This window comes from Zea mays, chromosome 6 (genome assembly GCF_902167145.1).
Source record: "Zea mays cultivar B73 chromosome 6, Zm-B73-REFERENCE-NAM-5.0, whole genome shotgun sequence".
Classification (NCBI taxonomy): domain Eukaryota; kingdom Viridiplantae; phylum Streptophyta; class Magnoliopsida; order Poales; family Poaceae; genus Zea; species Zea mays.
In genome coordinates, this window is record NC_050101.1 from 13,535,851 (window position 1) to 13,547,822 (window position 11,972).

The following is an 11,972-nucleotide window of genomic DNA, read 5'->3' on the forward strand; positions in this document are numbered from 1 at the left end:
ATTATGGAAAGGATTGGGACAAGTGTCTGTCTTTGGCGGAGTTTTCTTACAATAACAATTATCAGTCCAGTCTGAAGATGGCACCTTTTGAGGCATTGTATGGGAGGAGGTGTAGGACCCCACTAAATTGGTCTCAAGCAGGAGAAAGGGAAATTTTTGGGCCAGACTTGGTACTCGAGGCAGAGGCAAAAGTCAGAGTTATTACCAAGAACTTGGAAGCTACTCAGGCTAGGCAAAGGAGCTATCATGACAAGAGGCAGAAGCCTCTACAGTTTGAGGTGGGAGACCATGTTTATCTTAAGGTATCACCCACCAAGGGTGTTTAGAGATTCGGGATCAAGGGCAAGTTAGCTCCTCGCTACATTGGACCCTATGAGATCAAGGCAAGTTGTGGACCCGTAGCTTACCAATTGGAATTGCCACCCCACATGTCAGCAGTTCACAATGTGTTCCATGTATCTCAGCTGCGGAAATGCGTTCGTCTACCCACTGAAGTACTACCGGAACCAGATATTGAGATAGAACCAGACTTGTCCTACCAAGAGTACCCCGTCAAGGTATTAGATCAAAAGGAGAGGTCAACTCGGGCAAGGTTGATCATAATGTATAAAGTTCAGTGGAGTCACCATTCAGCAGAAGAAGCTACATGGGAGACTGAGGATTTTCTACGCTCTCGCTTCCCCGACTTTCTGCCCAAAGGAGTCGGTATGTAATCCCGAAACCCCACCCCCACCTGCCCTTTGAATTCAATTATAAGAAAAACTTAGATAACAAGGATAGTCTAAGTTGTGGATTTAACTTAAGAAGGGCTTCCTTCTGAAGTTGCAAAGAGGATGACATTCGAAGAGCAGTTAATAAGAGAAACTTAAGTATAAAAGGAAAACAACACCAGCACACCTTCAAGCATCCCTCCAAGGGGCTCTACCTGAAATCTCGGGGCGAGATTCCTTTAAGGGGGGAGGGCTGTAACACCCCAGGTGTTACTCAGGGTGTCCACCCCAGGGTTACCCCCCCCCCTTGTTAGCCCATTATCACATGAAGTTTTGTGTGGGCAAAGTACCTCAAACTTTGAATTCAAGGTCCTAACCAAGTGCAAACTATCTTGGATGTCATGCCCTAGCTTGTCATGCACATCTAAGTGGGGATTTTTCCAAAACCCTAAAGCAAACCCCCCCATGGGCAATGGGAACCCTAATTGAAGCCATGATCAAAAGATCATGTAAACCTTATGATCATGGTTTGGGCCAAATATAAAAGTTGTACTATACTTAATAACCTACAATTAATAGTAAGGAAGTACCCTCAAAAAGTTTTCAGAAAAGCCCTAAAAAGTTCACCTAAGGTTTAGCACAAGGGAGAATTCAGTTTTTGCCTAAGTACAAAAACTAACCCTTGCACAAAGACTCCACATGTTCACCTTAATCCAATCTTCAAAACCCTTCGACCCAATTGACAAAATGGCGCCAAATTAACCCTAGAACACCCTGGAAAGAGATGACACCTACCCTAGGACGCTAGACACGACTTGACACCACTTTTGTCTCGGTTCGGGCCTAGCTGACACAGCAAACTTCTCCCCTCTCTATCTCCCTACCCCGACCATATCTCGACTTGGAACTCACAGCAAAAAGATAGGATTTGGAGCAGAGAAGTGACCGTACACAGTGACTTTGCCAAGATACGCACGCTATGGCGCTCTAATCCGCCGTTGAACCATGACAGAAGCAAGCTTCCACGTGTTCGACGCGAGCTGACATCCGGGGGCGCGCTCAGAGCACGCCCGTGCGCGAACCCCCGCGCGCCCACGGTCGCCCATGACCACGCCCACGCCACGGCTATAAAGCCCGCCCCAGTGCTTGGCTGCCTTCCCCGTTGCCTCCTCCGTACCTCGCCGGACTTACCCGAGCCAGCCATTAGCTCCGGCGACCTCCCCGCGACCCGCCAGTGCCGCCCGAGAGCAACCACCGTGGCCAGCCCCTCTCCCGTCCTCCTCCGTTCGATCCCAGCCCCCAGATAGCTTCCTGGTGAGGCCGTGAGGCTTACTCAAGCTTGACCCGTGGACCCGCGTCACCGGAATAGCTCAATCATGCTCACCGGTGTTCAAGAACCCGCCGGCGCACGTGGGCCGGGTAAGCCCCTGCACCGTTTTCCAATTCGTTGCGCGCATGGCCTCTACATCACCCCGTGAAGCTCCCCGTGCACCTTAATTGAACTATACCGCCGTGTTTTGGCCGGAGCAGGAGCCGCCGACGACCCCCGCCGCCTGTGTTCGTGGCCAGGGTAGCTCCGACCACCTCCGACGCTGACCCGCACACCGGTGTGACCGTCGCGACCTCCCGGACGTCACTGACCACCCCGCCGGAGCTCTACTGCCGCCGGTAAGCCCCACCGCCGTAATCTATGTCGCGGGTACTGTTTAAGCCGGTCAGGGAGCGCGGGTTAGATTTCAGTTAAGTCCAGGGGGCTTTGCGCAATGTCAGTGACCCAAGCCAATAGTGGACCGAGGGCTGTTCTGTGAGAAAAGAAAGAGATAAACCCCAGGGGCCTCAGCGTAACTTGTTTTCTTTTTCCATTTTCGAATTTATTTTTCTTTTGATATAACAGGTAGCTAAATAAATGCATAACTTGATGAATAATCATCCAAAAATGTTCAAACCAGTTTTGCTAGATTCTGGAAATTATGAACTATCAGATAAAAATAATAGAACCCATGGTTTCTGTATTTCTTTCTGAAGTTTTGAATTAAATAAGAAAACTACTCAAAACTCAATATTAGGAGGAAAAATAGGAATAATGTTTGACCAAGGTTAGAAAAATTTTGAGAAGTTTGTATCTACCTACTAAACCAAATAAAAAAATGTTAAACCTCTCTGTCCACTTCATTAAGTTAGTTTTTACCCCTTATTTCCAAATATGCTTAAGGGTAAGAAAAATAGAAAATGTACTTTAAACAAAGAACCAGAGAGTACCTCTATTTTTGTTAAGATACTTATTCAATATAGTTCACTGGAAAAATATATCATACCCTGTTTTAGTATAAAACAAGTAGGATCCCTTTTGTTTTAATAAAACAAGTGAAACTTAGAAAAACCCTACAAAAATGACCCCAAGGTAAAAACACCCCCACCCTTGGGATAACAAATGTTTTATTAAGGAGAATTTGGGAAAAATAGGAAATCTGCTGTTTGACATTTTTCAAATAATAATGTAGTAGAAAGAGCCTTTTTGACCCTAAATTTGAGAAAATCATAACTAAATAACCACCCCTTAGTTTTCTGTGTTTTTTAACATAGAGACCTATTATTGCTATGGGATGCCAGCAAAAATAACCTTTAGGACAGAACCTACCCCTAACTAAGAGGTGTAGTGTAAAGTGGCCCATTTTGCCTAACTTTTGTTATTTTTGTTTAAAGCCTAGCTTTTGTACTTTAAGCCTCAAATTCTTAAAACAAGCTAGAGTAGCAAGTGACAACCCACTGTAATTTTTACAGAATTGTTAGAAATTTTTAAAACACTGTCGTAGTTCAAACCTACACTAGAAACCCTAAATGGAAATTAAAGAAAGGAAAATGAATAATGGAAATTAATGTCATCCTAAAACCTTTATAAATTGTCCACTGAAATCTATAAAGACAATACCAATCCACTATGTTATCCTCACTGAAAACCCAAGCCTAAGGAGTATTAAGCCTAACCCACTGGAAGCCCCGCATGACTAAGAAAACCCTAAGTTACTTCTTAACTTAGTTCTCTTCCGCATAATATTATTAAATCCTGCATAATCATGACATACATGTTCATTGCATTTCGGTAGACTGTAATCTTGCTGACGGAGAGTACATCCTCGTGCCGGAGCAAGGAGCTGCTCAGGAGGTAGCCCCAGATCCAGCACCCGAGCCTGCTCCAGAGGACCTGCCAGCCACTGCTTTGGAAGGCAAGCCCCGGTTTTATGCATAACCTGTTATTTATGCTATTTTACTTCACTTAATGATTGTAGGATTGATTGTGCACTTAGGTGTAGGAATTGTTTGAAACCCTAGTTGCATGATCTCAGGAATCCTTTTGAGATGAATACTAGTATGACAGGTCGAGTAGTTGCTTTATTTAATTAGGATCTCGGTAGAAGACGAGTGATTTTTCTAGCACTCGCGCGAGATCAGGAAATTGATTGTACACACTTTCACACTGTCATGATACTAGTTGATGGACAACAATCCATGGGGATTGGTTGTTCACGAGATGGAAAATGGAATAAGGATTAACGTGCGGATACCTGTGTCAAGCGTTTGAACGTACTAAACACATACCGAGAAATATGGTAAATCGGTAAGCCTAGTACCTGAGTGAACCTGCCCGCAGATTGCCCTCCTCACGCGACCTGAGACGAGGTCTCCCATTCCGGTTATGGTGGGTACAAGTGCGGTCACTGCACGACGGCCAGTCGGGGTCAGTGAGGCATTGTACGCCAAGGCGGTGAGCCCCTTTCTGTTGCCAGGGAATCGATGGGGACGGTTGATATGTGTGGGGATGGAGTGCCCCTGCATGTCGTGTGTTTAGGTTTACCTTGCAAGGATAAAAACTCGATTCGAATCGTCTGCTTCTCGCAGCTAATGAGACTGCTTGATCCATTGTACTGCATTGAGTAATAAGTGGAAGTATGATGAGTTGAGATAAGATGTTGATTGTTAATAATGCTTGCTACCATGTATGAGTAGATAGTCCACTTTTAGCCTTAAGAGAGTCACACTTAACTTGACTAAGTTAAAATCTTGATTTAGAAACTCAGCTAGTGCTTTTGGCAACCAAACCCCACAGCCAAACAGCTGCATGTCTAGAGGTAGAGGAGTAGACTCCTCACACCGGGTAAGTCTAGCTGAGTATTAGTATACTCAGCCTTGCTTGTGGCATAATTTTTACAGGTTCTCTGGAGGAGATGGTTGCTAGGATAACTTGGCCGTCCACCTTGCCACCGGGTTGGACTGTCGAGTGGGACCCTGCCTCGGCTGAGGAGGAGCATGAGGAGTGATGGGACAGGCTTCCCCATCTCTCTATTTATTTACCGTTAGTTTATTTCCGCTGCACTTCGAACAATGATGGTTAATTTTGCCAAAAAAAACTCCGATGATGATGATGATGTAATAATTTAATACTCTGATATGTATGGTTTTATGCTTTATTGTATTTGCTCTGTGACTCACCTTCGAGTGAGATTGTGGTACTTGATCCTGTCAGTGGCCGTGTCGGACTAGATCCGAGGGATTGACGGGTTATTCCCATTTAAGTGTGGTCTAGCCTCTAAGGCGGGGCTTAGGCACTTAAGTTGGAATAATTCGGGCAGTTCCGCCACAGAGTTGGTTTTTGTTTGCAGGAAGAAAAACGTATCCTTGCTGCTTCTCGTGACAATTTAGACAGATTGTATCGTGATTCTAGCAGCTCGCTGTCAATCTTGGAGAGGAGTCACCGCTTTACAATGGAGGAACTGGACAATCAGCGTTGTAAGCTGCAAGAATCTGCGGACGAAGTGACCCGCCTTAAGCAATTGATATCAGCGAAGGATGCCACCATCAAAGAACTCCGAGCTTCCAAGAAATCCATTGCCCAGGAGTTAGAGGCTGCTCGGCTGGCTGCTAAAGTTGCCGAAGAAACTGCTGCTACTCTCAAAGCCCAGCGCGATAAAGCCATGGACAAGGCTATTCGGGCTGGACGAATCTTAATGAGGAGACCCGGCGTGGTTGTTCCTGAAGACATAAAGGCTGACGTGAATGCTGCCCCCGATTCCTCGAGTCGTCCTTCTTCGTCGGTCGCTCCTGAGAAAGACATTGCGAAATAGAGAAACATTTTGCGTGCTCTGAGCGCGCGGTTAGCATGATCGAGTATTTGTTAGAGGACATCAGTTTATCATTCGAATGACATAATTACTCTCTTATTGTATCAGAATTTATTGGTTCGTAAATTTGTGGTAATGACGCATGATGATTATGAAATTTGTTTGCGGGATATGGAAGTCATCCCCTGAATTACATAGGCGCGAGTATGTTGCACCGGCTTAAGCCGCCACTGACTTTAGCCGATAGCTCCGTTAGTAGGGTATAGTGGTCACCCCAAGTTGAGTAAGCGTGAGCATGCTGCACCGCCTTAAGTCGTTGTCGACTTAAGTCGATTGCTCCGTTTGTAGGGCATAGTGGTCACCCCGAGTTAAGTAAGCGTGAGCATGTTGCACCGCCTTAAGTCGTTGCCGACTTAAGTCGATTGCTCCGTTTGTAGGGCATAGTGGTCACCCCGAGTTAAGTAAGCGTGAGCATGTTGCACCGCCTTAAGTCGTTGCCGACTTAAGTCGATTGCTCCGTTTGTAGGGCATAGTGGTCACCCCGAGTTAAGTAAGCGTGAGCATGTTGCACCGCCTTAAGTCGTTGCCGACTTAAGTCGATTGCTCCGTTTGTAGGGCATAGTGGTCACCCCGAGTTAAGTAAGCGTGAGCATGTTGCACTGCCTTAAGTCGTTGCCGACTTAAGTCGATTGCTCCGTTTGTAGGGCATAGTGGTCACCCCGAGTTAAGTAAGCGTGAGCATGTTGCCCCGCCTTAAGTCGTTGCCGACTTAAGTCGATTGCTCCGTTTGTAGGGCATAGTGGTCACCCCGAGTTAAGTAAGCGTGAGCCTGTTGCACCGCCTTAAGTCGTTGCCGACTTAAGTCGATTGCTCCGTTTGTAGGGCATAGTGGTCACCCCGAGTTAAGTAAGAATGCAAGTCAATCGTAAACGAGCCGAGTATCTTTGAAATCTCTCTTTATTGATGACATATTTCCACTTTACAGAATACATTGTCGCCCCAGCAGTTTTGAAATACAGCTAGGGATAAAACTTTCTGAGGTGCTCTATGTTCCAGGAGTTCCCAACTTCTGTGCCATCCATCTGAGTGAGGCGATACGATCCGGGCCAAGTGACTTCTGCTACTATGAAGGGTCCTTCCCATAAGGGTGATAACTTGTGCCGTCCCTCCCCCGTTAGAATTCGGCGGAGGATGAGGTCTCCTAGTGAAAAGAACCGTTGCCGCACAGCCTTGTCGTGATAGCGCCTTAGAGTCTGCTGGTACCGTGCTGATTGGATTACCGCATTCAGCCGTTCTTCCTCAAGTACGTCAATGTCCTCCAACCTGGTGGCCTCAGCTTCTGCTATGCTTTCGAAGATCAACCTTGGCACCCCAAACTTGAGATCAGTAGGTAGCACTGCCTCCGACCCATAGACCATGAAAAAAGGAGTGTTTCCATGCAGAGCTCGGCTAGGTTGGGTTCTTAGGCTCCAAACAACATAAGGCAATTCTCTTATCCACTTTCCTGCGAATTTTTCATTCTTATCGAAGACCTTTTTCCTGAGTGCCTCCAATATCATTCCGTTGGCTCGCTCAACCTGCCCGTTGGCTCTCGGATGTGCTACAGATGCGTACTTGATCTGAATGCTCTTTTGCTCGCAGAAGTCGAAGAATTCTGAACTGGTGAAGTTGGATCCTAAGTCGGTGATGATGTTGTTTGGTATCCCGAATCTGAATATTATGTCTTGTATGAATTCCACGGCCTTAGCAGAGGTTAAAGAAGCAATGGGCTTGAACTCTATCCATTTAGTGAATTTGTCAATCGCCACCAATACATGAGTATATCCCCCTTGAGCTTTCTTGAAAGGTCCAATCATATCCAGTCCCCAGCATGCGAAAGGCCAGGTTACTGGTATGGTCTGTAGTCGCTGTGCTGGCATGTGTTGTTGCTTTGACAAGTATTGGCAAGCTTCACACCTCTGGACTAACTCGGCCGCATCGTTCTTCGCTGTCGGCCAATAGAATCCTGACCTGAAAACCTTCCCGACTAGTGTTCTGGATGCCGCATGTATTCCACATTGCCCTGCATGGACCTCCTCCAGAAGTTGCTTCCCAGTGGACGGGAGAACGCACTTCATGAGGATGCCTGATGCGCCCCTTCTGTACAATATCTCCCCAATGAGTGTATAGTGAGCCGACTGCCTGGCAATGCGCTCTGCCGAGTTCTTGTCGTCTGGTTCTTCTTCATTCTTTATATACTTAATAATCAGCCTTCTCCAGTCATCAGAGTCTGACTCGGGTTGATCTATGATGTTGCACTCTTCTGTTTGATCCATTGAGATACTCGGCCGCAGAATTTCTTGCACGAAGACTCCGGGTGGGACCTGAGTTCGACTGGATCCGAGCTTGGACAGTACATCGGCTGCTGTGTTCCGATCTCTTTCTATATGATGAAATTCCAGACCCTCGAATTTATCTTCCAGCTTTCAGACGGTAGCGCAGTATTTTCCCATTGAATCGCTTGAACAATCTCATTCCTTGTTTATCTGGCTGATGACTACCAGAGAATCTCCGTATACCATCAATCTCTTGACGCCCAGTGATATGGCGATGTTCAATCCGTGTATCAAAGCTTCATACTCGGCCGCATTGTTAGAGGCCGGGAATAGCAACTGGAGGGCGTACTTGAGGTGTTCGCCTCCAGGTGCAGTGAAGAGAATCCCTGCTCCTGCTCCCTGCAGCTTCAGCGAGCCATCAAAATACATTCGCCATACTTCTGCAGTTTCTGGATTATCCGGTACTTGCTGTTCTGTCCACTCTGATACGAAATCTACCAGTGCTTGAGTTTTGATGGCAGTGCGAGGTCGGAACTCGATGTCGTGGGATTCCAGCTCGCAAGCCCACTTGGCTATTCGGCCAATGGCTTCCTTGTTGTGAAGAATATCCCCTATTGGGAAACCAGTGACTACTATGACTTTGTGGTCGTCAAAGTAGTGACGCAGCTTGCGGGCAGTTAGAAGTACTGCGTATAATAGCTTCTGAACCTGAGGATACTTTTTCTTCGAGGGGCCTAGAACTTCATTGATGAAGTAAACAGGATGTTGTACTGGATAGGCATGTCCTTCTTCTACTCGCTCGACTACCAACGCGGTGCTTACCACGTGAGTCATGCAAGAGATATACAGTAGCAAATCTTCAGCCGGTTGAGTCGACGTAGCTCGTCGGGGTGGTTTCAGTACTGGTGGTGTTGTCAAGAATTTCTTCAGTGCATCTAGAGCTTCTTGTGCTTCTGAAGTCCATTGAAACTTATCCACCTTCTTGAGTAGCTTGTAAAATGGCAAACCTTTTTCTCCCAGCCTGGATATAAATCTGCTCAGAGCTACCATACATCCAGTAAGTCGCTGAACCTTCTTTTGTGACCGAGGAGCTTCCATCTTCATGATAGCTTCAATTTTATCTAGATTAGCCTCAATTCCCCGGTGGCTGACAATAAACCCGAGCAATTTTCCTGCTGGTACCCCGAAAACACATTTTTCGGGATTGAGCTTCCATCTATATCGTCTCAAGCTGTTGAAAACCAGCTGTAAGTCTTCGATGAAGTTTTCCGAATTTTCTGTTTTGATTACCACATCATCTACGTAAGCCTCCACACGCTTGCCCCAGTGATCGGCTAAGCATGTTTGAATGGCTCTCTGATAAGTCTCTCCAGCGTTTTTGAGGCCGAACGGCATGGAGGTATAACAGAAAGCACCAAACGGAGTGATGAACGCCGTTTTTTCCTCGTCTTCTTTTGCCAAACTAATCTGATGATACCCGGAATAACAATCTAAGAAAGACAGCACAGAACATCCAGCGGTGGAGTCCACCACCTGATCTATCCTCGGGAGCCCGAAGGGATCCTTCGGACAGTGTTTGTTGAGATCAGTATAGTCGACGCACATGCGCCAATCCACTTTATTCTTTTTGAGTACAAGAACAGGGTTGGCTAACCACTCGGGTGTAATACTTCTCTAATAAATCCAGCCGCAACCAAGCGAGCTAACTCGGCGCGAATGGCCTCTCTCTTGTCGGGCGTGAAACGACGTAGCTTTTGCCGGATCGGCCTCGCCTGGGGATAAACCTTCAACTTGTGCTCGACCAGTTCTCTTGGGACTCCCGGCATATCCGCAGGTTGCCATGCGAATACATCTCGGTTATCTTGCAGGAACTGGACGAGCGCGCTTTCCTATTTGTCGTCCAAGCTGGAGCTGATGATGGCTGTCTTGCGCTCATCAGCGAACCCCGGGTTAATTCGCTTGGTTTCTTCAGTCGGCCGCATAGAGGTCGCGGCCTGAGCTTCGTTTGCCGGTACGGCGAGGTCCTCCTCAGGCTTAGAATTCGCCAGTGTAGAAGGGACCGTTGACGGCTTGGTGGTGAGGGCTGCTTGGATGGCCACTCGGAAACATTCAGCGGCGCCTTGGAAGTCGGCGCGCACAGTTATGATCCCTTGCGGTCCTGGCATCTTCAGTATCATGTATGTATAGTGCGGAATGGCCATGAATTTGGCCAATCCCGGCCTTCCAATGATGGCGTTGTACCCGCAGTCGAAGTTTGCCACTTCAAACCTCAGGAACTCGGTTCTGTAGTTCTCCGGAGTTCCGAAGGTGACCGGCATGTAGATGTGGCCCAGCGGGTATTCCCCCTCCGTCGGCACGATGCCGAAGAAAGGAGTGTCCGACTTGTGGAGCTCTTTGAGGTGAGCCTCCAAGCCTTGGAGTGTCCGGGGGAAGGTGACGTTGATGCTGCTCCCCCGTCCACTAGCACCTTCTTCACCCGGCTCTCTCGGATCATCGGATCGACGAGGAGCGGGTATTTGCCCGGATGGTCGAAGTTGAGCCATTGATCCTCCCGAGTGAAAGTGATCGGGTGCTCCGACCACCGATATGGGGCGGGAGGACCGGTGGTCGCCACCAGTATCTGGCGGTCGTTGAGCTTTTGTTGTCTTTTGTTCTCCTGCGACCCATGTCCGCCGAAGATGACGTTGACCTCCTTGTCGACGCGTGGGAAAGCTCCTCCTCCTCCCTCCTCCGGCTGATGAGGTTGTCGTGGTTCATCCGGTCCTCCCCTCGGCGGAGGAGGAGGTAGAGGTTGGAAGGGTCGGCCATGCCCAACGGAGTGCTTGAAGTCCCGACAGTTGCGAAGAGTGTGGCGCATGTCCTTGTGGTATGGGCACTGGGCGTCGAGGATGTCGTCCAGCGTGCGCTCGCCTCCGCGAGGTCCTCCTCGGGCGCGAGAGGCAGGTGGTCCGGCGGCGTGTACTTCTTCGCGAGGCCTCTTCTCCCAGCGTTTGTCGGGTGGCTGGTTCGCGTCGCGTCGTGGGGCTGCCGGTGCAGGCTTTGCTCCTCCGATGAGGTCCTGAGCTCGCTCGTCGGCGGTGATGTAGAGGTCGGCTTCCCGGAACAGCTCCTCGGAAGTAGTCGGCGCCTTCTGCAGTATGGCTCGGACAAAAGCCGAGTCGTTGGATCCTCTGTAGAAGTCCTCGATCACGGCCGCCTCCGTGACCTCGGGGATGCGATTTCTCATGGTCTGGAACCTTTTGAGGTACGACCGGAGAGTCTCATCCCCCCGGCGCTTGATGGATTTGAGGTCCCACGGTTGCGTTGGCTTGTCGGAGAGGGACTGGAAGTTGGCGGTGAAACGTCGACTGAAGTCTCCCCAGTCGTCGATGCAGTGTCGGGGTAGATGTCGTAGCCACTGTAGCGCATCTTGCCCAAGGACGATGGGCAAATACGCGGTCATAACGTCCTCAGATGCCCCGGCAGCTCGAGTAGCGGTGGTGTAGACAGCTAGCCAACCCCCTGGATCCTGCTTAGGTTCATATTTGTCGACATTGGATACCTTGAAGTTGGGAGGCCATTGGATGGCCCTAAGGCGCGGAGTAAGAGCGGACACTCCGCACGTGTCCTCCTGTCGTCGGGGACGATGTCTGTCCCGGGGAGAGGAGTTGTGATTGTGGTTCCTCGACCGTCCCCGAGTGGTACCGCCAGTTGAGGCCGTTGCCGACTCAGTCCTGGTGGCCTGACTCTGAGTCGGGATGCCATGATCCCGGTCGTACTCCTCCCGACGGCGAATCTCGTTCTCATGCCGCCGTTCGCGCGAAGCATTGATGGAGCTTCGCGTGTCTCGA